Raw genomic sequence first — 26,584 nt, forward strand, 5'->3', positions numbered from 1 at the left:
TTGACTGTAATCTTTTCAGATGATGAAGCTGTAAGGGCGGGAGGGAGCAAAATAATTATTCTAGCGTTGTGGACCAAACATGCTGCCAGGAGTGGTGGTGGTGGGGTCAGCCCACCCGGCCTTACTTTCAATTATCAGGGATGATAAAATGGTGTGAAAAGCAGCAGCTCTGCGATACGGCTACGCTACCCCCACTCCCTTCTCTTGTGCTGTACCAAAGTTCCCCCAAGCTTTGGTTGGTGCTTTTTGCTGGTGACAGTAGGACTCCAGGGCGAGTAGTCGGGACTCTCCTGCAGTAACTGGGTCAATTAAGGGTTGGTTTAAGTGCCTCCTGGTTTTTAAAATTGCTCCCCTGAGCTGCTGGCTCTGCTGCCTGCTACAGCAAATGTTCGGGTGCCATCAGCGTCGCACTTGGGCGTGGGCACTGACCCTGCGGAGGAGAGCTGAGACTCGCGTGTATTGTGTACCCTGCCGCCAGTGATCGTTTTCCCCTAGCAGATCTATTTTGAATCATTTCCCTAAATTTTAGAGGAACTTTAGGCTCTTTGTGCTATGATTTGTGAAGCTGTAGGGGCCCTCAGGCATTTGCTGCTGGCAGAGGAAAACCGCTTGTCGAATTTGTTGTAAATACTTTCTGTTTGGACAACAACGCCTGTGTGTGTGTGTGTGTGTGTGTGTGTGTGTGTGCGTGCTTTGACGACCCCCTGCGACGCCCCAGCTCCGCGAGGGAAGCTTTGAAGCGGCTCTGGGAAAACCTCTGCGGAAGAAACCGCTGCTAGTGACTTGCGGAAAAGGGACTCCACAATCAGTGAGATTGTAAAGTAGGTATGTTTATTCAGCGCTGGGCAGCACGGGAGGTCGTGGGCATGAAGATTGATGACTCTTCCTCGTCACCGCTAGTTGACCTCTTGTCTTTGCACAGACTCAGTTGCTCCTTGGCTCTTGTCCATCTGCAGGACCAGTTTCTCCCAGTTTCTTAAGACAGGCTCACTCTCTTATCAGGAGACTGACCTTGGTAAGGGGCCCAAGGCTTCTTGCTTTAGTTAATTGGCACAATGCACCATAGTTAGCAAAGACGCTAAGTAGCATCCTAGTTTAACGCCGTCAGCGCTCTATCTCTACTTGATAAGATTCTCCTAACTCCCTCTCTCACTGGAGCCCATGCAGCCCTCCGTCCTGCCGAAGGACTTCACGGGGACTTCTGCCGGCTCCGGGTGCCCGCACACAGACAGAAATGGCTTTGAGAGAAAACAATCAGGAGGAGGAGAGCTCAGAGACTGCGGCCGGCTTCGGCCACCTTCCCCTCGCTTTCCCTCTCCGTGTTCAAACCGAGCACTGTTCTGCCGTCAACCTTCGCTGCCTCTGCCCGCGGCGCTGGGCTTTCGCGTGTGCCATTGCTCCTCTACATATTTTATCCTTCCTTTTGTAAGGAATGGTCCAGCAATTCGTGTCACTAAGGGATTTGAAGGGTTAACATCGAGGCCCGGGTCTAGGTGATAAGAGAACAAAGGGGTTTTTAGGGAAAAGTGCTGACTACTGCAGGGGATGTTGCTAGAGTTTCTGAAATCCGGCGCAGAGGCTCCCAAACGAGGAGGAAGGGGGAGCTGAAGGACAATTGAAGGACAAAAGCCTGGGAGGAAGACAACCAGCATTCAGCCCGAGCAAGCCCCGAGAGACCACCAGAGACTGGTACGCAGGCGCCCCTGGGAGGGGTTTCGGATTCCGGAAACCAATTCTAATAACCCTGCCTCTTCTCGAAGTAGTAATGAATATGTATTAGCCTGGGAGCATCAAAACCAGCCGCCTTACGTAACAGGCGTGCGTCCTGGGGGAGCAGAGACTCCCGGCGCACCCAGCGCTGCTTGCTTGCCTCTATTCGTTTAATAAATTGTAAACTTTGATTGTAATCCTATTTGGATTTATAACAGCCATTTATAACACTTTTTATATTTGTATTTTATTTAAGGCTGTCTTGCCCCCCTCCCCCCCCAGCCTCGCTGCTCGCCAATAAAGCTGGCGCAGGGGCTAAGGGATTTGAAGGGCCTGCTTGTACACCTAAGGGATTTGAGGGCCTGCTTGTACACCTTTGGGGACTGCCTCTTTTGGGGGGGGGGGTGGGTGTTAGGAGCTGCTTGTATACTTTTTTAGGCATTCCTCTGAGAGGGGGTTGGGAGCTTCGTGTATACTGGGGGGGGAGGGTCTCCCTCGAGGTGGAAGGGGGGGGGTTGGAGCGTTTCTACACTGTAGGGGCCTGCCTGTACACTTTTGGGGCCTGCCTTGGAGGGGTTGGGAACTGCTTGTACACCTTTGGGGCCTGCGTCTGGGGGGGGGTGGGAGCTGCTTGTACACTGTTAGGGCCTGCCTTGGGGGAGGGGTTGGGGCATGTGCCTTGGGGGCATGGGGTTGGGAGCTGCTTCTACGCTGTAGGGGTCTGGGTCTTGGGGGGTTGGGGCTGTTTGTACACCTTTGGGGCGTGCCTCTGGGGAGGATGGGGAGTTGCTTGTACACCTTTGGGGCCTGTGTCTGGGGGGGGGTTGGGGCCTGTGCCGGGGGGGTTGGGAGCTGCTTGTACGCTCTAGGGTCCTCTGGCAGGCTTTGGGGCCTCCCTTTGAGGGGGGCAGTTGGGAGCTGGTTGTACACCTTTGGGGCCTGAGTCTGGGGTGTGGGGGCTGGGGCTGAGGCCTGGGGCCTGGGGCATGCATCTGGGTGGTGGTGGGGGGGGGTCCAGTTCATGGGGGGGGTGGGTTGGGAGCTGCTTGTGGACAGTTGGGGTCTGCATCTGGGTGTGGCTGGGGCCTGCTTGTAGACTTCTGCAGCCTGTGTCTGGTGTTTGGGGGCTTTTCTGTAGTGTTTGGGGATTGCATTTTGGCTTTGGGATGTGTCTAGAGCTTCTGGGGCCTAGCTGTAGTGCTTGGGGCCTGCGTCTGGGGCTTTTCTGTAGCATTTTGGTAGCGTGTTTGTGATTTGGGGTCTGTATCCAGGGTTTTGCCTTTTTTGTAGTTTTCAGCTTTGTGTCTGTTTCTTTGTTGGTTGCCTGGGGTTTGGGGTTTGGATCATTAGTCAGTGTCATTAGCGTCGGGGGGTTGATATGAAGGGTTAGGGTTGTGGTTAGAGTTGTTAGGGTTAAAGAGAATAAGGATTTTAGGGTAAGGGGATCAAGGTTGTGGGAATAAAAATGTTTTTGCACAGAGTTACATCGTTTAGAGGGAAGGAAGGTGGTATTGATATATGCTTGCAGTGATAAGAAAGCTTAACAGACAACCTTGTAAAATGCAGACAACCAGAATCCTTAGAGCAATTGGGTGGAAATCACGGTGTAAGAAACATTACCACCTCAAAGAGGAAAACAGTCAAGAAAAAAATAAAATTGACTAGTAACAGGCCAGCAGCTGTGTATTTTCTGTGAAGCACTGGATAGATTGTGAACCTGGATTACCCAGTCAATGGGGAAACTGGGGAGGGTCCTGGTCACCGAGAGGAAAAAAAAAATTATATAAACTGTGTTATGGAACTAGTAGGTGGCTTGTGGGACGCCTGCCATTGCAATCGTGAATAAAAATGCTACCTCACTGAGATACTTGCCTGAGCCTATGGTATTGGTTACAGAGTGTTTCTAATAAGGTGTTAGGGTGTTAAGGTTTCAGGGCTAAGGCACTAGGGTTGGGTTTCAGGGTTAGGGTTTCCAGGGTTTAGGGTTAGGATTTTAAGGTTGTTAGGGTTGGAGTTATAAGGGTTAGGGTTTGGGGGTTAGTGTGTTAAGGTTTTAAAGTATTTTGTGGTTTTAGTGTTGATAGGGTTTTTAGGGTTAGGGTCTTAGGGTTTTAGTTATGGTCAGGTATTTAGGGTTAGGGTTTTAAGGTCTTATTTTTTTTTTTTAAGGTTAGGGTCTCCAGCGTTAGGGCTTTGAGAATCTTTACGTTTTGGGTTAGGGTTTAGAGGGTCTTAATTTTTAGGGTTAGGGCTTTTAGGCGTAGTTCTAGTGTGGTAAATTTTATCGGGTTAGGACTGTAAGGGTTTTTAGGGTTAGGGTTTCTAGGGTTTTTTGGGGTAGGGGTTAGGGTTAGATCCGTGGGAGCCGTAGTGTTAGGGGTCAGGGTTCTTAGGGCTAAGGCCCAATATTAGGGTGGAAGGCCAAACTAAGGGGGGAGCCCCCCCAAAATTGAAGGATCAAAGCCCCAATTTAGGGGAAGGAACGTCAAAATTGTGGGGTCCCCCAAAATTGCGCGGAAGAACTTTTAATATTAGGGGGGAACCCAAAAAAGGAGGCTGGGGGACTCTACAATCGGTTGTGTCCCCCCCAAATTAGGGGAGGAACCCCCAAAATTGGGTGTGCGAACCCCCAGATTGGGGGGAAGAAGACTTAAATGGAAGTGTGAAATTTCAGAATTGAATGTGGACCCCCCCCAGACCTGGGGAGGAATCCCCAAACTTGGGGGGGACCCCCAAAATTGGGGTTAAAGCCCCAGATCCCGGGGAGCTAAGCCCCAAATTAAGGGAAGGAACCTCAAACATGTGGTGAGAACCCCAACATTGGGGGAAAGAACCTTAATATTAGGGTGGCAGGCCAAGAAAGGATGGTGGGGGCCTCCAAAATTGTGGGGGGCTTGGAACTGGGGGGAATCCCCAAAATGGAGGGGGAACCCCAAAAGTGGGGGGGGGGCGAAGCACCAAATTAGGGGAAGGAACCCCAAAATTGCGGGGAAGAACTCTGAAATGGAGAGCTGAAAACCCGAAATTGAGGGGAAACCCCCCAAAACGGCGGGAAAACCCTCCATAAACACGAAACCGGTAATGTAACAGAGCAAAAAATGGCGTCCTACGGCACGCTGCGAGGCTCAATTTTCTGGGGAGTGCTGGGAAATGTAGTTCTTGGCCACCGGGTTTCCGGGAGTCCATATTGTTTTCCCAGAGCATGCCGGGAGATGTAGTTCTCGGACACTGGGCTTCCGGGAGGCCATGTTGGTTTCCCATCTTTGCTAGACTCCGGGTGCTCTGGCTTCACAGAGAAACCCCCAAACTGAAAAATGTACCTGCTAATATATTGGGCTCTAAATGTAGCCCTGGGTTAATTGAATAACAATCCCTGGGTAAGATTGAAGTGCAGGAGGGGTTGGCTACGGTTTTAAGAGCCGGTTTGCAGAAAGGGGATTTCCCGTTAAGAAATGGCATATACTGATTGTTCTCTTCCTTGCTCTGCCAAGACCTGAAGCACATCTTGGAAGCCAGGCAGAATCCATGGAGCCAATGGAGTTCTCAAGCGCGACTTCAGCTTCTTCCCAGCTAGAAGAAGCAAGGACACGCCGGCTGAGTTCCACAGGCAACGCGCCCGTATCTGTAGACGAGGATTTAGAGATGCTACTTTGGGAACTCTCAGACGGCATACTGGAAGCCGAGCTCGACTTGGACCCAGGGAAGGATGAGGATGACCTCCTCCTTGAGCTTTCCAAGATGATTGATGATTGAACTGCATAGTCCTATGGTATATTAAAAAAAAAAAAAAAAAAAAAAAAAAAAAAAAGAAAACAACTCTTCTTCTTGTTGGATACCCCGAGGTGATCCTTTTTCTAACTGAGGCTTTGCAATGAGACTTAAAGCACAGTTGGAACTGGTAGAAATTGGCAGGATCTGCACTCAGTTGTCCTAAGTTTCCCTGCTGGTCAGAGTTAAGGTCTTGTGCATGGTTCCGTAACTATAGGTGGCTACCTTTGATATCAAGAGGACAAAGCACTTGTTTCTTTTGGCACAGAAAGATGTCCATCGGCACGCTGTGGTGGCTGTGAATTGACGTAGTGATGGAGCGATGCTCTGAAGGCTTAAACGGAAAGCTTCTTCCTTCCGCCCCCCCCTTGGCACAGCTCGATGTTGGGCACATTGTGAAGCCTGGGTGTTCTGATTTCTCGGACAGTTGATACCCAAATCCCGGAGTTACTATGTCAACTCTTGTCTTTTATTTGTGTATGCCATTGTTTTGACTGTAATCTTTTCAGATGATGAAGCTGTAGGGGCGGGAGGGAGCAGAATAATTATTCTAGCGTTGTGGACCAAACATGCTGCCAGGAGTGGTGGTGGTGGGGTCAGCCCACCCGGCCTTACTTTCAATTATCAGGGATGATAAAATGGTGTGAAAAGCAGCAGCTCTGCGATACGGCTACGCTACCCCCACTCCCTTCTCTTGTGCTGTACCAAAGTTCCCCCAAGCTTTGGTTGGTGCTTTTTGCTGGTGACAGTAGGACTCCAGGGCGAGTAGTCGGGACTCTCCTGCAGTAACTGGGTCAATTAAGGGTTGGTTTAAGTGCCTCCTGGTTTTTAAAATTGCTCCCCTGAGCTGCTGGCTCTGCTGCCTGCTACAGCAAATGTTCGGGTGCCATCAGCGTCGCACTTGGGCGTGGGCACTGACCCTGCGGAGGAGAGCTGAGACTCGCGTGTATTGTGTACCCTGCCGCCAGTGATCGTTTTCCCCTAGCAGATCTATTTTGAATCATTTCCCTAAATTTTAGAGGAACTTTAGGCTCTTTGTGCTATGATTTGTGAAGCTGTAGGGGCCCTCAGGCATTTGCTGCTGGCAGAGGAAAACCGCGTGTCGAATTTGTTGTAAATACTTTCTGTTTGGACAACAACGCCTGTGTGTGTGTGTGTGTGTGTGTGTGTGTGTGTGTGTGCGCGTGCTTTGACGACCCCCTGTGACGCCCCAGCTCCGCGAGGGAAGCTTTGAAGCGGCTCTGGGAAAACCTCTGCGGAAGAAACCGCTGCTAGTGACTTGCGGAAAAGGGACTCCACAATCAGTGAGATTGTAAAGTAGGTATGTTTATTCAGCGCTGGGCAGCACGGGAGGTCGTGGGCATGAAGATTGATGACTCTTCCTCGTCACCGCTAGTTGACCTCTTGTCTTTGCACAGACTCAGTTGCTCCTTGGCTCTTGTCCATCTGCAGGACCAGTTTCTCCCAGTTTCTTAAGACAGGCTCACTCTCTTATGAGGAGACTGACCTTGGTAAGGGGCCCAAGGCTTCTTGCTTTAGTTAATTGGCACAATGCACCATAGTTAGCAAAGACGCTAAGTAGCATCCTAGTTTAACGCTGTCAGCGCTCTATCTCTACTTGATAAGATTCTCCTAACTCCCTCTCTCACTGGAGCCCACGCAGCCCTCCGTCCTGCCGAAGGACTTCACGGGGACTTCTGCCGGCTCCGGGTGCCCGCACACACACAGAAATGGCTTTGAGAGAAAACAATCAGGAGGAGGAGAGCTCAGAGACTGCGGCCGGCTTCGGCCACCTTCCCCTCGCTTTCCCTCTCCGTGTTCAAACCGAGCACTGTTCTGCCGTCAACCTTCGCTGCCTCTGCCCGCGGCGCTGGGCTTTCGCGTGTGCCATTGCTCCTCTACATATTTTATCCTTCCTTTTGTAAGGAATGGTCCAGCAATTCGTGTCACTAAGGGATTTGAAGGGTTAACATCGAGGCCCGGGTCTAGGTGATAAGAGAACAAAGGGGTTTTTAGGGAAAAGTGCTGACTACTGCAGGGGATGTTGCTAGAGTTTCTGAAATCCGGCGCAGAGGCTCCCAAACGAGGAGGAAGGGGGAGCTGAAGGACAATTGAAGGACAAAAGCCTGGGAGGAAGACAACCAGCATTCAGCCCAAGCAAGCCCCGAGAGACCACCAGAGACTGGTACGCAGGCGCCCCTGGGAGGGGTTTCGGATTCCGGAAACCAATTCTAATAACCCTGCCTCTTCTCGAAGTAGTAATGAATATGTATTAGCCTGGGAGCATCAAAACCAGCCGCCTTACGTAACAGGTGTGCGTCCTGGGGGAGCAGAGACTCCCGGCGCACCCAGCGCTGCTTGCTTGCCTCTATTCGTTTAATAAATTGTAAACTTTGATTGTAATCCTATTTGGATTTATAACAGCCATTTATAACACTTTTTATATTTGTATTTTATTTAAGGCTGTCTTGCCCCCCTCCCCCCCCAGCCTCGCTGCTCGCCAATAAAGCTGGCGCAGGGGCTAAGGGATTTGAAGGGCCTGCTTGTACACCTAAGGGATTTGAGGGCCTGCTTGTACACCTTTGGGGACTGCCTCTTTTGGGGGGGGGTGGGGGGGTGTTAGGAGCTGCTTGTGTACTTTTTTAGGCATTCCTCTGAGAGGGGGTTGGGAGCTTCGTGTATACTGGGGGGGGAGGGCCTCCCTCGAGGTGGAAGGGGGGGGGGGTTGGAGCGTTTCTACACTGTAGGGGCCTGCCTGTACACTTTTGGGGCCTGCCTTGGAGGGGTTGGGAACTGCTTGTACACCTTTGGGGCCTGCGTCTGCGCGGGGCTGGGGGGGTTGGGGGGTTGGAGCTGGTTTTAACCTTTCGGGCTTGCATCTGGAGGGGGTTGGGGCCTGCCTTTGGGGGGGTGGTTGTGAGCTGCTTGTATACTGTTAGGGCCTGCCTTGGGGGAGGGGTTGGGGCATGTGCCTTGGGGGCATGGGGTTGGGAGCTGCTTCTACGCTGTAGGGGTCTGGGTCTTGGGGGGTTGGGGCTGTTTGTACACCTTTGCGGCGTGCCTCTGGGGAGGATGGGGAGTTGCTTGTACACCTTTGGGGCCTGTGTCTGGGGGGGGTTGGGGCCTGTGCCGGGGGGGTTGGGAGCTGCTTGTACGCTCTAGGGTCCTCTGGCAGGCTTTGGGGCCTCCCTTTGAGGGGGGCAGTTGGGAGCTGGTTGTACACCTTTGGGGCCTGAGTCTGGGGTGTGGGGGCTGGGGCTGAGGCCTGGGGCCTGGGGCATGCATCTGGGTGGTGGTGGGGGGGGGTCCAGTTCATGGGGGGGGTGGGTTGGGAGCTGCTTGTGGACAGTTGGGGTCTGCATCCGGGTGTGGCTGGGGCCTGCTTGTAGACTTCTGCAGCCTGTGTCTGGTGTTTGGGGGCTTTTCTGTAGTGTTTGGGGATTGCATTTTGGCTTTGGGATGTGTCTAGAGCTTCTGGGGCCTAGCTGTAGTGCTTGGGGCCTGCGTCTGGGGCTTTTCTGTAGCATTTTGGTAGCGTGTTTGTGATTTGGGGTCTGTATCCAGGGTTTTGCCTTTTTTGTAGTTTTCAGCTTTGTGTCTGTTTCTTTGTTGGTTGCCTGGGGTTTGGGGTTTGGATCATTAGTCAGTGTCATTAGCGTCGGGGGGTTGATATGAAGGGTTAGGGTTGTGGTTAGAGTTGTTAGGGTTAAAGAGAATAAGGATTTTAGGGTAAGGGGATCAAGGTTGTGGGAATAAAAATGTTTTTGCACAGAGTTACATCGTTTAGAGGGAAGGAAGGTGGTATTGATATATGCTTGCAGTGATAAGAAAGCTTAACAGACAACCTTGTAAAATGCAGACAACCAGAATCCTTAGAGCAATTGGGTGGAAATCACGGTGTAAGAAACATTACCACCTCAAAGAGGAAAACAGTCAAGAAAAAAATAAAATTGACTAGTAACAGGCCAGCAGCTGTGTATTTTCTGTGAAGCACTGGATAGATTGTGAACCTGGATTACCCAGTCAATGGGGAAACTGGGGAGGGTCCTGGTCACCGAGAGGAAAAAAAAAATTATATAAACTGTGTTATGGAACTAGTAGGTGGCTTGTGGGACGCCTGCCATTGCAATCATGAATAAAAATGCTACCTCACTGAGATACTTGCCTGAGCCTATGGTATTGGTTACAGAGTGTTTCTAATAAGGTGTTAGGGTGTTAAGGTTTCAGGGCTAAGGCACTAGGGTTGGGTTTCAGGGTTAGGGTTTCCAGGGTTTAGGGTTAGGATTTTAAGGTTGTTAGGGTTGGAGTTATAAGGGTTAGGGTTTGGGGGTTAGTGTGTTAAGGTTTTAAAGTATTTTGTGGTTTTAGTGTTGATAGGGTTTTTAGGGTTAGGGTCTTAGGGTTTTAGTTATGGTCAGGTATTTAGGGTTAGGGTTTTAAGGTCTTATTTTTTTTTTTTAAGGTTAGGGTCTCCAGCGTTAGGGCTTTGAGAATCTTTACGTTTTGGGTTAGGGTTTAGAGGGTCTTAATTTTTAGGGTTAGGGCTTTTAGGCGTAGGTCTAGTGTGGTAAATTTTATCGGGTTAGGACTGTAAGGGGTTTTAGGGTTAGGGTTTCTAGGGTTTTTTGGGGTAGGGGTTAGGGTTAGATCCGTGGGAGCCGTAGTATTAGGGGTCAGGGTTCTTAGGGCTAAGGCCCAATATTAGGGTGGAAGGCCAAACTAAAGGGGGAGCCCCCCCCAAAATTGAAGGGTCGAAGCCCCAATTTAGGGGAAGAAACGTCAAAATTGTGGGGTCCCCCAAAATTGGGCGGAAGAGCTCTTAATATTGGGGGAAACCCAAAAAAGGAGGGTGGGGGACTCTAAAATTGGGGGGACCCCCCAAATTGGTTGTGTCCCCCCCCAAATTGGTTGTGTCCCCCCCAAAATTGGTTGTGTCCCCCCCAGTTAGGGGAGGAACCCCCAAAATTGGGTGGGCGAGCCCCCATATTGGGGGGGCAGAACACTTAAATGGAAGTGTGAAATTCCAGAATTGAATGTGGACCCCCCAGAACAGTCTTCAGGGGTTTAGTGTGGTAAATTTTATCGGGTTAGGGCTGTAAGGGTTTTTAGGGTTAGGGTTTCTAGGGTTTGTTGGGGTAGGGGTTAGGGTTAGATCCGTGGTTGCCATAGCGTTAGGGGTCAAGGTTCTTAGGGGTTAGGCCTAATATTAGGGCGGAAGGCCAAAATAAGAGGGTGGGAGCCCCCCCCAAAATTGAAGGGTTGAAGCCCCAAGTTAGGGGAAGGAACGTCAAAATTGTGGGGTCCCCCAAAATTGGGCGGAAGAACTTTTAATATTAGGGGGGAACCCAAAAAAGGAGGCTGGGGGACTCTACAATCGGTTGTGTCCCCCCCAAATTAGGGGAGGAACCCCCAAAATTGGGTGGGCGAACCCCCAAATTGGGGGGAAGAAGACTTAAATGGAAGTGTGAAATTCCAGAATTGAATGTGGACCCCCCCCAGACCTGGGGAGGAATCCCCAAACTTGGGGGGGACCCCCAAAATTGGGGTTAAAGCCCCAGATCCCGGGGAGCTAAGCCCCAAATTAAGGGAAGGAACCTCAAACATGTGGTGAGAACCCCAACATTGGGGGAAAGAACCTTAATATTAGGGTGGCAGGCCAAGAAAGGATGGTGGGGGCCTCCAAAATTGTGGGGGGCTTGGAACTGGGGGGAATCCCCAAAATGGAGGGGGAACCCCAAAAGTGGGGGGGGGGGGCGAAGCACCAAATTAGGGGAAGGAACCCCAAAATTGCGGGGAAGAACTCTGAAATGGAGAGCTGAAAACCCGAAATTGAGGGGAAACCCCCCAAAACGGCGGGAAAACCCTCCATAAACACGAAACCGGTAATGTAACAGAGCAAAAAATGGCGTCCTACGGCACGCTGCGAGGCTCAATTTTCTGGGGAGTGCTGGGAAATGTAGTTCTTGGCCACCGGGTTTCCGGGAGTCCATATTGTTTTCCCAGAGCATGCCGGGAGATGTAGTTCTCGGACACTGGGCTTCCGGGAGGCCATGTTGGTTTCCCATCTTTGCTAGACTCCGGGTGCTCTGGCTTCACAGAGAAACCCCCAAACTGAAAAATGTACCTGCTAATATATTGGGCTCTAAATGTAGCCCTGGGTTAATTGAATAACAATCCCTGGGTAAGATTGAAGTGCAGGAGGGGTTGGCTACGGTTTTAAGAGCCGGTTTGCAGAAAAGGGATTTCCCGTTAAGAAATGGCATATACTGATTGTTCTCTTCCTTGCTCTGCCAAGACCTGAAGCACATCTTGGAAGCCAGGCAGAATCCATGGAGCCAATGGAGTTCTCAAGCTCGACTTCAGCTTCTTCCCAGCTAGAAGAAGCAAGGACACGCCGGCTGAGTTCCACAGGCAACGCGCCCGTATCTGTAGACGAGGATTTAGAGATGCTACTTTGGGAACTCTCAGACGGCATACTGGAAGCCGAGCTCGACTTGGACCCAGGGAAGGATGAGGATGACCTCCTCCTTGAGCTTTCCAAGATGATTGATGATTGAACTGCATAGTCCTATGGTATATTAAAAAAAAAAAAAAAATGAAAAAAAAAAAAGAAAAAAAAAGAAAACAACTCTTCTTCTTGTTGGATACCCCGAGGTGATCCTTTTTCTAACTGAGGCTTTGCAATGAGACTTAAAGCACAGTTGGAACTGGTAGAAATTGGCAGGATCTGCACTCAGTTGTCCTAAGTTTCCCTGCTGGTCAGAGTTAAGGTCTTGTGCATGGTTCCGTAACTATAGGTGGCTACCTTTGATATCAAGAGGACAAAGCACTTGTTTCTTTTGGCACAGAAAGATGTCCATCGGCACGCTGTGGTGGCTGTGAATTGACGTAGTGATGGAGCGATGCTCTGAAGGCTTAAACGGAAAGCTTCTTCCTTCCGCCCCCCCTTGGCACAGCTCGATGTTGGGCACATTGTGAAGCCTGGGTGTTCTGATTTCTCGGACAGTTGGTACCCAAATCCCGGAGTTACTATGTCAACTCTTGACTTTTATTTGTGTATGCCATTGTTTTGACTGTAATCTTTTCAGATGATGAAGCTGTAAGGGCGGGAGGGAGCAAAATAATTATTCTAGCGTTGTGGACCAAACATGCTGCCAGGAGTGGTGGTGGTGGGGTCAGCCCACCCGGCCTTACTTTCAATTATCAGGGATGATAAAATGGTGTGAAAAGCAGCAGCTCTGCGATACGGCTACGCTACCCCCACTCCCTTCTCTTGTCCTGTACCAAAGTTCCCCCAAGCTTTGGTTGGTGCTTTTTGCTGGTGACAGTAGGACTCCAGGGCGAGTAGTCGGGACTCTCCTGCAGTAACTGGGTCAATTAAGGGTTGGTTTAAGTGCCTCCTGGTTTTTAAAATTGCTCCCCTGAGCTGCTGGCTCTGCTGCCTGCTACAGCAAATGTTCGGGTGCCATCAGCGTCGCACTTGGGCGTGGGCACTGACCCTGCGGAGGAGAGCTGAGACTCGCGTGTATTGTGTACCCTGCCGCCAGTGATCGTTTTCCCCTAGCAGATCTATTTTGAATCATTTCCCTAAATTTTAGAGGAACTTTAGGCTCTTTGTGCTATGATTTGTGAAGCTGTAGGGGCCCTCAGGCATTTGCTGCTGGCAGAGGAAAACCGCGTGTCGAATTTGTTGTAAATACTTTCTGTTTGGACAACAACGCCTGGGTGTGTGTGTGTGCGTGTGTGTGTGTGTGTGTGCGTGCTTTGACGACCCCCTGCGACGCCCCAGCTCTGCGAGGGAAGCTTTGAAGCGGCTCTGGGAAAACCTCTGCGGAAGAAACCGCTGCTAGTGACTTGCGGAAAAGGGACTCCACAATCAGTGAGATTGTAAAGTAGGTATGTTTATTCAGCGCTGGGCAGCACGGGAGGTCGTGGGCATGAAGATTGATGACTCTTCCTCGTCACCGCTAGTTGACCTCTTGTCTTTGCACAGACTCAGTTGCTCCTTGGCTCTTGTCCATCTGCAGGACCAGTTTCTCCCAGTTTCTTAAGACAGGCTCACTCTCTTATGAGGAGACTGACCTTGGTAAGGGGCCCAAGGCTTCTTGCTTTAGTTAATTGGCACAATGCACCATAGTTAGCAAAGACGCTAAGTAGCATCCTAGTTTAACGCTGTCAGCGCTCTATCTCTACTTGATAAGATTCTCCTAACTCCCTCTCTCACTGGAGCCCACGCAGCCCTCCGTCCTGCCGAAGGACTTCACGGGGACTTCTGCCGGCTCCGGGTGCCCGCACACACACAGAAATGGCTTTGAGAGAAAACAATCAGGAGGAGGAGAGCTCAGAGACTGCGGCCGGCTTCGGCCACCTTCCCCTCGCTTTCCCTCTCCGTGTTCAAACCGAGCACTGTTCTGCCGTCAACCTTCGCTGCCTCTGCCCGCGGCGCTGGGCTTTCGCGTGTGCCATTGCTCCTCTACATATTTTATCCTTCCTTTTGTAAGGAATGGTCCAGCAATTCGTGTCACTAAGGGATTTGAAGGGTTAACATCGAGGCCCGGGTCTAGGTGATAAGAGAACAAAGGGGTTTTTAGGGAAAAGTGCTGACTACTGCAGGGGATGTTGCTAGAGTTTCTGAAATCCGGCGCAGAGGCTCCCAAACGAGGAGGAAGGGGGAGCTGAAGGACAATTGAAGGACAAAAGCCTGGGAGGAAGACAACCAGCATTCAGCCCGAGCAAGCCCCGAGAGACCACCAGAGACTGGTACGCAGGCGCCCCTGGGAGGGGTTTCGGATTCCGGAAACCAATTCTAATAACCCTGCCTCTTCTCGAAGTAGTAATGAATATGTATTAGCCTGGGAGCATCAAAACCAGCCGCCTTACGTAACAGGCGTGCGTCCTGGGGGAGCAGAGACTCCCGGCGCACCCAGCGCTGCTTGCTTGCCTCTATTCGTTTAATAAATTGTAAACTTTGGTTGTAATCCTATTTGGATTTATAACAGCCATTTATAACACTTTTTATATTTGTATTTTATTTAAGGCTGTCTTGCCCCCCTCCCCCCCCAGCCTCGCTGCTCGCCAATAAAGCTGGCGCAGGGGCTAAGGGATTTGAAGGGCCTGCTTGTACACCTAAGGGATTTGAGGGCCTGCTTGTACACCTTTGGGGACTGCCTCTTTTGGGGGGGGGGGGGGGGGGGGTGTTAGGAGCTGCTTGTATACTTTTTTAGGCATTCCTCTGAGAGGGGGTTGGGAGCTTCGTGTATACTGGGGGGGGAGGGCCTCCCTCGAGGTGGAAGGGGGGGGGGGTTGGAGCGTTTCTACACTGTAGGGGCCTGCCTGTACACCTTTGGGGCCTGCGTCTGCGCGGGGCGGGGGGGGGGTTGGGGGGTTGGAGCTGGTTTTAACCTTTCGGGCTTGCATCTGGAGGGGGTTGGGGCCTGCCTTTGGGGGGGTGGTTGTGAGCTGCTTGTATACTGTAGGGGCCTGCTTGTACACCTTTGGGGCCTGCGTCTGGGGGGGGGTGGGAGCTGCTTGTACACTGTTAGGGCCTGCCTTGGGGGAGGGGTTGGGGCATGTGCCTTGTGGGCATGGGGTTGGGAGCTGCTTCTACGCTGTAGGGGTCTGGGTCTTGGGGGGTTGGGGCTGTTTGTACACCTTTGGGGCGTGCCTCTGGGGAGGATGGGGAGTTGCTTGTACACCTTTGGGGCCTGTGTCTGGGGGGGGGTTGGGGCCTGTGCCGGGGGGTTTGGGAGCTGCTTGTACGCTCTAGGGTCCTCTGGCAGGCTTTGGGGCCTCCCTTTGAGGGGGGCAGTTGGGAGCTGGTTGTACACCTTTGGGGCCTGAGTCTGGGGTGTGGGGGCTGGGGCTGAGGCCTGGGGCCTGGGGCATGCATCTGGGTGGTGGTGGGGGGGGGTCCAGTTCATGGGGGGGGTGGGTTGGGAGCTGCTTGTGGACAGTTGGGGTCTGCATCCGGGTGTGGCTGGGGCCTGCTTGTAGACTTCTGCAGCCTGTGTCTGGTGTTTGGGGGCTTTTCTGTAGTGTTTGGGGATTGCATTTTGGCTTTGGGATGTGTCTAGAGCTTCTGGGGCCTAGCTGTAGTGCTTGGGGCCTGCGTCTGGGGCTTTTCTGTAGCATTTTGGTAGCGTGTTTGTGATTTGGGGTCTGTATCCAGGGTTTTGCCTTTTTTGTAGTTTTCAGCTTTGTGTCTGTTTCTTTGTTGGTTGCCTGGGGTTTGGGGTTTGGATCATTAGTCAGTGTCATTAGCGTCGGGGGGTTGATATGAAGGGTTAGGGTTGTGGTTAGAGTTGTTAGGGTTAAAGAGAATAAGGATTTTAGGGTAAGGGGATCAAGGTTGTGGGAATAAAAATGTTTTTGCACAGAGTTACATCGTTTAGAGGGAAGGAAGGTGGTATTGATATATGCTTGCAGTGATAAGAAAGCTTAACAGACAACCTTGTAAAATGCAGACAACCAGAATCCTTAGAGCAATTGGGTGGAAATCACGGTGTAAGAAACATTACCACCTCAAAGAGGAAAACAGTCAAGAAAAAAATAAAATTGACTAGTAACAGGCCAGCAGCTGTGTATTTTCTGTGAAGCACTGGATAGATTGTGAACCTGGATTACCCAGTCAATGGGGAAACTGGGGAGGGTCCTGGTCACCGAGAGGAAAAAAAAAATTATATAAACTGTGTTATGGAACTAGTAGGTGGCTTGTGGGACACCTGCCATTGCAATCATGAATAAAAATGCTACCTCACTGAGATACTTGCTGAGCCTATGGTATTGGTTACAGAGTGTTTCTGATAAGGTGTTAGGGTGTTAAGGTTTCAGGGCTAAGGCACTAGGGTTGGGTTTCAGGGTTAGGGTTTCCAGGGTTTAGGGTTAGGATTTTAAGGTTGTTAGGGTTGGAGTTATAAGGGTTAGGGTTTGGGGGTTAGTGTGTTAAGGTTTTAAAGTATTTTGTGGTTTTAGTGTTGATAGGGTTTTTAGGGTTAGGGTCTTAGGGTTTTAGTTATGGTCAGGTATTTAGGGTTAGGGTTTTAAGGTCTTATTTTTTTTTTTTAAGGTTAGGGTCTCCAGCGTTAGGGCTTTGAGAATCTTTACGTTTTGGGTTAGGGTTTAGAGGGTCTTAATTTTTAGGGTTAGGGCTTTTAGGCGTAGGTCTAGTGTGGTAAATTTTATCGGGTTAGGACTGTAAGGGGTTTTAGGGTTAGGGTTTCTAGGGTTTTTTGGGGTAGGGGTTAGGGTTAGATCCGTGGGAGCCGTAGTATTAGGGGTCAGGGTTCTTAGGGCTAAGGCCCAATATTAGGGTGGAAGGCCAAACTAAAGGGGGAGCCCCCCCCCAAAATTGAAGGGTCGAAGCCCCAATTTAGGGGAAGAAACGTCAAAATTGTGGGGTCCCCCAAAATTGGGCGGAAGAGCTCTTAATATTGGGGGAAACCCAAAAAAGGAGGGTGGGGGACTCTAAAATTGGGGGGACCCCCCAAATTGGTTGTGTCCCCCCCCAAATTGGTTGTGCCCCCCAAAATTGGTTGTGTCCCCCCCAGTTAGGGGAGGAACCCCCAAAATTGGGTGGGCGAACCCCCATATTGGGGGGGCAGAACACTTAAATGGAAGTGTGAAATTCCAGAATTGAATGTGGACCCCCCAGAACAGTCTTCAGGGGTTTAGTGTGGTAAATTTTATCGGGTTAGGGCTGTAAGGGTTTTTAGGGTTAGGGTTTCTAGGGTTTGTTGGGGTAGGGGTTAGGGTTAGATCCGTGGTTGCCATAGCGTTAGGGGTCAAGGTTCTTAGGGGTTAGGCCTAATATTAGGGCGGAAGGCCAAAATAAGAGGGTGGGAGCCCCCCCCAAAATTGAAGGGTTGAAGCCCCAAGTTAGGGGAAGGAACGTCAAAATTGTGGGGTCCCCCAAAATTGGGCGGAAGAACTTTTAATATTAGGGGGGAACCCAAAAAAGGAGGCTGGGGGACTCTACAATCGGTTGTGTCCCCCCCAAATTAGGGGAGGAACCCCCAAAATTGGGTGGGCGAACCCCCAAATTGGGGGGAAGAAGACTTAAATGGAAGTGTGAAATTCCAGAATTGAATGTGGACCCCCCCCAGACCTGGGGAGGAATCCCCAAACTTGGGGGGGACCCCCAAAATTGGGGTTAAAGCCCCAGATCCCGGGGAGCTAAGCCCCAAATTAAGGGAAGGAACCTCAAACATGTGGTGAGAACCCCAACATTGGGGGAAAGAACCTTAATATTAGGGTGGCAGGCCAAGAAAGGATGGTGGGGGCCTCCAAAATTGTGGGGGGCTTGGAACTGGGGGGAATCCCCAAAATGGAGGGGGAACCCCAAAAGTGGGGGGGGGGGGCGAACCACCAAATTAGGGGAAGGAACCCCAAAATTGCGGGGAAGAACTCTGAAATGGAGAGCTGAAAACCCGAAATTGAGGGGAAACCCCCCAAAACGGCGGGAAAACCCTCCATAAACACGAAACCGGTAATGTAACAGAGCAAAAAATGGCGTCCTACGGCACGCTGCGAGGCTCAATTTTCTGGGGAGTGCTGGGAAATGTAGTTCTTGGCCACCGGGTTTCCGGGAGTCCATATTGTTTTCCCAGAGCATGCCGGGAGATGTAGTTCTCAGACACTGGGCTTCCGGGAGGCCATGTTGGTTTCCCATCTTTGCTAGACTCCGGGTGCTCTGGCTTCACAGAGAAACCCCCAAACTGAAAAATGTACCTGCTAATATATTGGGCTCTAAATGTAGCCCTGGGTTAATTGAATAACAATCCCTGGGTAAGATTGAAGTGCAGGAGGGGTTGGCTACGGTTTTAAGAGCCGGTTTGCAGAAAAGGGATTTCCCGTTAAGAAATGGCATATACTGATTGTTCTCTTCCTTGCTCTGCCAAGACCTGAAGCACATCTTGGAAGCCAGGCAGAATCCATGGAGCCAATGGAGTTCTCAAGCTCGACTTCAGCTTCTTCCCAGCTAGAAGAAGCAAGGACACGCCGGCTGAGTTCCACAGGCAACGCGCCCGTATCTGTAGACGAGGATTTAGAGATGCTACTTTGGGAACTCTCAGACGGCATACTGGAAGCCGAGCTCGACTTGGACCCAGGGAAGGATGAGGATGACCTCCTCCTTGAGCTTTCCAAGATGATTGATGATTGAACTGCATAGTCCTATGGTATATTAAAAAAAAAAAAAAAAATGAAAAAAAAAAAGAAAACAACTCTTCTTCTTGTTGGATACCCCGAGGTGATCCTTTTTCTAACTGAGGCTTTACAATGAGACTTAAAGCACAGTTGGAACTGGTAGAAATTGGCAGGATCTGCACTCAGTTGTCCTAAGTTTCCCTGCTGGTCAGAGTTAAGGTCTTGTGCATGGTTCCGTAACTATAGGTGGCTACCTTTGATATCAAGAGGACAAAGCACTTGTTTCTTTTGGCACAGAAAGATGTCCATCGGCACGCTGTGGTGGCTGTGAATTGACGTAGTGATGGAGCGATGCTCTGAAGGCTTAAACGGAAAGCTTCTTCCTTCCGCCCCCCCTTGGCACAGCTCGATGTTGGGCACATTGTGAAGCCTGGGTGTTCTGATTTCTCGGACAGTTGATACCCAAATCCCGGAGTTACTATGTCAACTCTTGACTTTTATTTGTGTATGCCATTGTTTTGACTGTAATCTTTTCAGATGATGAAGCTGTAGGGGCGGGAGGGAGCAGAATAATTATTCTAGCGTTGTGGACCAAACATGCTGCCAGGAGTGGTGGTGGTGGGGTCAGCCCACCCGGCCTTACTTTCAATTATCAGGGATGATAAAATGGTGTGAAAAGCAGCAGCTCTGCGATACGGCTACGCTACCCCCACTCCCTTCTCTTGTCCTGTACCAAAGTTCCCCCAAGCTTTGGTTGGTGCTTTTTGCTGGTGACAGTAGGACTCCAGGGCGAGTAGTCGGGACTCTCCTGCAGTAACTGGGTCAATTAAGGGTTGGTTTAAGTGCCTCCTGGTTTTTAAAATTGCTCCCCTGAGCTGCTGGCTCTGCTGCCTGCTACAGCAAATGTTCGGGTGCCATCAGCGTCGCACTTGGGCGTGGGCACTGACCCTGCGGAGGAGAGCTGAGACTCGCGTGTATTGTGTACCCTGCCGCCAGTGATCGTTTTCCCCTAGCAGATCTATTTTGAATCATTTCCCTAAATTTTAGAGGAACTTTAGGCTCTTTGTGCTATGATTTGTGAAGCTGTAGGGGCCCTCAGGCATTTGCTGCTGGCAGAGGAAAACCGCTTGTCGAATTTGTTGTAAATACTTTCTGTTTGGACAACAACGCCTGGGTGTGTGTGTGTGTGTGTGTGTGTGTGTGTGTGTGTGCGTGCGTGCTTTGACGACCCCCTGCGACGCCCCAGCTCCGCGAGGGAAGCTTTGAAGCGGCTCTGGGAAAACCTCTGCGGAAGAAACCGCTGCTAGTGACTTGCGGAAAAGGGACTCCACAATCAGTGAGATTGTAAAGTAGGTATGTTTATTCAGCGCTGGGCAGCACGGGAGGTCGTGGGCATGAAGATTGATGACTCTTCCTCGTCACCGCTAGTTGACCTCTTGTCTTTGCACAGACTCAGTTGCTCCTTGGCTCTTGTCCATCTGCAGGACCAGTTTCTCCCAGTTTCTTAAGACAGGCTCACTCTCTTATGAGGAGACTGACCTTGGTAAGGGGCCCAAGGCTTCTTGCTTTAGTTAATTGGCACAATGCACCATAGTTAGCAAAGACGCTAAGTAGCATCCTAGTTTAACGCTGTCAGCGCTCTATCTCTACTTGATAAGATTCTCCTAACTCCCTCTCTCACTGGAGCCCACGCAGCCCTCCGTCCTGCCGAAGGACTTCACGGGGACTTCTGCCGGCTCCGGGTGCCCGCACACACACAGAAATGGCTTTGAGAGAAAACAATCAGGAGGAGGAGAGCTCAGAGACTGCGGCCGGCTTCGGCCACCTTCCCCTCGCTTTCCCTCTCCGTGTTCAAACCGAGCACTGTTCTGCCGTCAACCTTCGCTGCCTCTGCCCGCGGCGCTGGGCTTTCGCGTGTGCCATTGCTCCTCTACATATTTTATCCTTCCTTTTGTAAGGAATGGTCCAGCAATTCGTGTCACTAAGGGATTTGAAGGGTTAACATCGAGGCCCGGGTCTAGGTGATAAGAGAACAAAGGGGTTTTTAGGGAAAAGTGCTGACTACTGCAGGGGATGTTGCTAGAGTTTCTGAAATCCGGCGCAGAGGCTCCCAAACGAGGAGGAAGGGGGAGCTGAAGGACAATTGAAGGACAAAAGCCTGGGAGGAAGACAACCAGCATTCAGCCCGAGCAAGCCCCGAGAGACCACCAGAGACTGGTACGCAGGCGCCCCTGGGAGGGGTTTCGGATTCCGGAAACCAATTCTAATAACCCTGCCTCTTCTCGAAGTAGTAATGAATATGTATTAGCCTGGGAGCATCAAAACCAGCCGCCTTACGTAACAGGTGTGCGTCCTGGGGGAGCAGAGACTCCCGGCGCACCCAGCGCTGCTTGCTTGCCTCTATTCGTTTAATAAATTGTAAACTTTGATTGTAATCCTATTTGGATTTATAACAGCCATTTATAACACTTTTTATATTTGTATTTTATTTAAGGCTGTCTTGCCCCCCTCCCCCCCCAGCCTCGCTGCTCGCCAATAAAGCTGGCGCAGGGGCTAAGGGATTTGAAGGGCCTGCTTGTACACCTAAGGGATTTGAGGGCCTGCTTGTACACCTAAGGGATTTGAGGGCCTGCTTGTACACCTTTGGGGACTGCCTCTTTTGGGGGGGGGTGGGGGGGTGTTAGGAGCTGCTTGTATACTTTTTTAGGCATTCCTCTGAGAGGGGGTTGGGAGCTTCGTGTATACTGGGGGGGGAGGGCCTCCCTCGAGGTGGAAGGGGGGGGGTTGGAGCGTTTCTACACTGTAGGGGCCTGCCTGTACACTTTTGGGGCCTGCCTTGGAGGGGTTGGGAACTGCTTGTACACCTTTGGGGCCTGCGTCTGCGCGGGGCGGGGGGGGGTTGGGGGGTTGGAGCTGGTTTTAACCTTTCGGGCTTGCATCTGGAGGGGGTTGGGGCCTGCCTTTGGGGGGGTGGTTGTGAGCTGCTTGTATACTGTAGGGGCCTGCTTGTACACCTTTGGGGCCTGCGTCTGGGGGGGGGTGGGAGCTGCTTGTACACTGTTAGGGCCTGCCTTGGGGGAGGGGTTGGGGCATGTGCCTTGTGGGCATGGGGTTGGGAGCTGCTTCTACGCTGTAGGGGTCTGGGTCTTGGGGGGTTGGGGCTGTTTGTACACCTTTGGGGCGTGCCTCTGGGGAGGATGGGGAGTTGCTTGTACACCTTTGGGGCCTATGTCTGGGGGGGGGTTGGGGCCTGTGCCGGGGGGGTTGGGAGCTGCTTGTACGCTCTAGGGTCCTCTGGCAGGCTTTGGGGCCTCCCTTTGAGGGGGGCAGTTGGGAGCTGGTTGTACACCTTTGGGGCCTGAGTCTGGGGTGTGGGGGCTGGGGCTGAGGCCTGGGGCCTGGGGCATGCATCTGGGTGGTGGTGGGGGGGGGTCCAGTTCATGGGGGGGGTGGGTTGGGAGCTGCTTGTGGACAGTTGGGGTCTGCATCCGGGTGTGGCTGGGGCCTGCTTGTAGACTTCTGCAGCCTGTGTCTGGTGTTTGGGGGCTTTTCTGTAGTGTTTGGGGATTGCATTTTGGCTTTGGGATGTGTCTAGAGCTTCTGGGGCCTAGCTGTAGTGCTTGGGGCCTGCGTCTGGGGCTTTTCTGTAGCATTTTGGTAGCGTGTTTGTGATTTGGGGTCTGTATCCAGGGTTTTGCCTTTTTTGTAGTTTTCAGCTTTGTGTCTGTTTCTTTGTTGGTTGCCTGGGGTTTGGGGTTTGGATCATTAGTCAGTGTCATTAGCGTCGGGGGGTTGATATGAAGGGTTAGGGTTGTGGTTAGAGTTGTTAGGGTTAAAGAGAATAAGGATTTTAGGGTAAGGGGATCAAGGTTGTGGGAATAAAAATGTTTTTGCACAGAGTTACATCGTTTAGAGGGAAGGAAGGTGGTATTGATATATGCTTGCAGTGATAAGAAAGCTTAACAGACAACCTTGTAAAATGCAGACAACCAGAATCCTTAGAGCAATTGGGTGGAAATCACGGTGTAAGAAACATTACCACCTCAAAGAGGAAAACAGTCAAGAAAAAAATAAAATTGACTAGTAACAGGCCAGCAGCTGTGTATTTTCTGTGAAGCACTGGATAGATTGTGAACCTGGATTACCCAGTCAATGGGGAAACTGGGGAGGGTCCTGGTCACCGAGAGGAAAAAAAAAATTATATAAACTGTGTTATGGAACTAGTAGGTGGCTTGTGGGACGCCTGCCATTGCAATCATGAATAAAAATGCTACCTCACTGAGATACTTGCCTGAGCCTATGGTATTGGTTACAGAGTGTTTCTAATAAGGTGTTAGGGTGTTAAGGTTTCAGGGCTAAGGCACTAGGGTTGGGTTTCAGGGTTAGGGTTTCCAGGGTTTAGGGTTAGGATTTTAAGGTTGTTAGGGTTGGAGTTATAAGGGTTAGGGTTTGGGGGTTAGTGTGTTAAGGTTTTAAAGTATTTTGTGGTTTTAGTGTTGATAGGGTTTTTAGGGTTAGGGTCTTAGGGTTTTAGTTATGGTCAGGTATTTAGGGTTAGGGTTTTAAGGTCTTATTTTTTTTTTTTAAGGTTAGGGTCTCCAGCGTTAGGGCTTTGAGAATCTTTACGTTTTGGGTTAGGGTTTAGAGGGTCTTAATTTTTAGGGTTAGGGCTTTTAGGCGTAGGTCTAGTGTGGTAAATTTTATCGGGTTAGGACTGTAAGGGGTTTTAGGGTTAGGGTTTCTAGGGTTTTTTGGGGTAGGGGTTAGGGTTAGATCCGTGGGAGCCGTAGTATTAGGGGTCAGGGTTCTTAGGGCTAAGGCCCAATATTAGGGTGGAAGGCCAAACTAAAGGGGGAGCCCCCCCCAAAATTGAAGGGTCGAAGCCCCAATTTAGGGGAAGAAACGTCAAAATTGTGGGGTCCCCCAAAATTGGGCGGAAGAGCTCTTAATATTGGGGGAAACCCAAAAAAGGAGGGTGGGGGACTCTAAAATTGGGGGGACCCCCCAAATTGGTTGTGTCCCCCCCCAAATTGGTTGTGTCCCCCCCAAAATTGGTTGTGTCCCCCCCAGTTAGGGGAGGAACCCCCAAAATTGGGTGGGCGAACCCCCATATTGGGGGGGCAGAACACTTAAATGGAAGTGTGAAATTCCAGAATTGAATGTGGACCCCCCAGAACAGTCTTCAGGGGTTTAGTGTGGTAAATTTTATCGGGTTAGGGCTGTAAGGGTTTTTAGGGTTAGGGTTTCTAGGGTTTGTTGGGGTAGGGGTTAGGGTTAGATCCGTGGTTGCCATAGCGTTAGGGGTCAAGGTTCTTAGGGGTTAGGCCTAATATTAGGGCGGAAGGCCAAAATAAGAGGGTGGGAGCCCCCCCCAAAATTGAAGGGTTGAAGCCCCAAGTTAGGGGAAGGAACGTCAAAATTGTGGGGTCCCCCAAAATTGGGCGGAAGAACTTTTAATATTAGGGGGGAACCCAAAAAAGGAGGCTGGGGGACTCTACAATCGGTTGTGTCCCCCCCAAATTAGGGGAGGAACCCCCAAAATTGGGTGGGCGAACCCCCAAATTGGGGGGAAGAAGACTTAAATGGAAGTGTGAAATTCCAGAATTGAATGTGGACCCCCCCCCAGACCTGGGGAGGAATCCCCAAACTTGGGGGGGACCCCCAAAATTGGGGTTAAAGCCCCAGATCCCGGGGAGCTAAGCCCCAAATTAAGGGAAGGAACCTCAAACATGTGGTGAGAACCTCAACATTAGGGTAAAGAACCTTAATATTAGGGTGGCAGGCCAAGAAAGGATGGTGGGGGCCTCCAAAATTGTGGGGGGCTTGGAACTGGGGGGAATCCCCAAAATGGAGGGGGAACCCCAAAAGTGGGGGGGGGGGGCGAACCACCAAATTAGGGGAAGGAACCCCAAAATTGCGGGGAAGAACTCTGAAATGGAGAGCTGAAAACCCGAAATTGAGGGGAAACCCCCCAAAACGGCGGGAAAACCCTCCATAAACACGAAACCGGTAATGTAACAGAGCAAAAAATGGCGTCCTACGGCACGCTGCGAGGCTCAATTTTCTGGGGAGTGCTGGGAAATGTAGTTCTTGGCCACCGGGTTTCCGGGAGTCCATATTGTTTTCCCAGAGCATGCCGGGAGATGTAGTTCTCAGACACTGGGCTTCCGGGAGGCCATGTTGGTTTCCCATCTTTGCTAGACTCCGGGTGCTCTGGCTTCACAGAGAAACCCCCAAACTGAAAAATGTACCTGCTAATATATTGGGCTCTAAATGTAGCCCTGGGTTAATTGAATAACAATCCCTGGGTAAGATTGAAGTGCAGGAGGGGTTGGCTACGGTTTTAAGAGCCGGTTTGCAGAAAAGGGATTTCCCGTTAAGAAATGGCATATACTGATTGTTCTCTTCCTTGCTCTGCCAAGACCTGAAGCACATCTTGGAAGCCAGGCAGAATCCATGGAGCCAATGGAGTTCTCAAGCTCGACTTCAGCTTCTTCCCAGCTAGAAGAAGCAAGGACACGCCGGCTGAGTTCCACAGGCAACGCGCCCGTATCTGTAGACGAGGATTTAGAGATGCTACTTTGGGAACTCTCAGACGGCATACTGGAAGCCGAGCTCGACTTGGACCCAGGGAAGGATGAGGATGACCTCCTCCTTGAGCTTTCCAAGATGATTGATGATTGAACTGCATAGTCCTATGGTATATTAAAAAAAAAAAAAAAATGAAAAAAAAAAAGAAAACAACTCTTCTTCTTGTTGGATACCCCGAGGTGATCCTTTTTCTAACTGAGGCTTTACAATGAGACTTAAAGCACAGTTGGAACTGGTAGAAATTGGCAGGATCTGCACTCAGTTGTCCTAAGTTTCCCTGCTGGTCAGAGTTAAGGTCTTGTGCATGGTTCCGTAACTATAGGTGGCTACCTTTGATATCAAGAGGACAAAGCACTTGTTTCTTTTGGCACAGAAAGATGTCCATCGGCACGCTGTGGTGGCTGTGAATTGACGTAGTGATGGAGCAATGCTCTGAAGGCTTAAACGGAAAGCTTCTTCCTTCCGCCCCCCCTTGGCACAGCTCGATGTTGGGCACATTGTGAAGCCTGGGTGTTCTGATTTCTCGGACCGTTGATACCCAAATCCCGGAGTTACTATGTCAACTCTTGACTTTTATTTGTGTATGCCATTGTTTTGACTGTAATCTTTTCAGATGATGAAGCTGTAGGGGCGGGAGGGAGCAGAATAATTATTCTAGCGTTGTGGACCAAACATGCTGCCAGGAGTGGTGGTGGTGGGGTCAGCCCACCCGGCCTTACTTTCAATTATCAGGGATGATAAAATGGTGTGAAAAGCAGCAGCTCTGCGATACGGCTACGCTACCCCCACTCCCTTCTCTTGTCCTGTACCAAAGTTCCCCCAAGCTTTGGTTGGTGCTTTTTGCTGGTGACAGTAGGACTCCAGGGCGAGTAGTCGGGACTCTCCTGCAGTAACTGGGTCAATTAAGGGTTGGTTTAAGTGCCTCCTGGTTTTTAAAATTGCTCCCCTGAGCTGCTGGCTCTGCTGCCTGCTACAGCAAATGTTCGGGTGCCATCAGCGTCGCACTTGGGCGTGGGCACTGACCCTGCGGAGGAGAGCTGAGACTCGCGTGTATTGTGTACCCTGCCGCCAGTGATCGTTTTCCCCTAGCAGATCTATTTTGAATCATTTCCCTAAATTTTAGAGGAACTTTAGGCTCTTTGTGCTATGATTTGTGAAGCTGTAGGGGCCCTCAGGCATTTGCTGCTGGCAGAGGAAAACCGCTTGTCGAATTTGTTGTAAATACTTTCTGTTTGGACAACAACGCCTGGGTGTGTGTGTGTGTGTGTGTGTGTGTGTGTGTGTGCGTGCGTGCTTTGACGACCCCCTGCGACGCCCCAGCTCCGCGAGGGAAGCTTTGAAGCGGCTCTGGGAAAACCTCTGCGGAAGAAAC

At 50.9% G+C, this 26,584-nt stretch overlaps 2 long non-coding RNA genes and 1 pseudogene across 3 annotated transcripts in view; 2 read left to right on the top strand and 1 right to left on the bottom strand.

The window, feature by feature from the left end:
- LOC308196956 (ubiquitin carboxyl-terminal hydrolase 42-like) overlaps positions 1-26,584 on the bottom strand; it is a 559,714-nt pseudogene that overhangs the window by 494,526 nt on the left and 38,604 nt on the right. The gene's annotated exons all lie outside the window — the stretch shown is intronic.
- On the top strand, positions 4,959-5,625 carry LOC308197136. The gene is made up of 2 exons (XR_013952616.1): positions 4,959-5,087; positions 5,202-5,625. It is a non-coding gene; the product is annotated as an uncharacterized lncRNA (long non-coding RNA).
- LOC308197209 lies at positions 16,343-25,413 on the top strand. The gene is made up of 3 exons (XR_013952684.1): positions 16,343-17,312; positions 23,473-24,929; positions 25,044-25,413. It is a non-coding gene; the product is annotated as an uncharacterized lncRNA (long non-coding RNA).

This window comes from Anser brachyrhynchus (genome assembly GCF_964034855.1).
Source record: "Anser brachyrhynchus genome assembly, chromosome: 6".
Lineage (NCBI taxonomy): Eukaryota > Metazoa > Chordata > Aves > Anseriformes > Anatidae > Anser > Anser brachyrhynchus.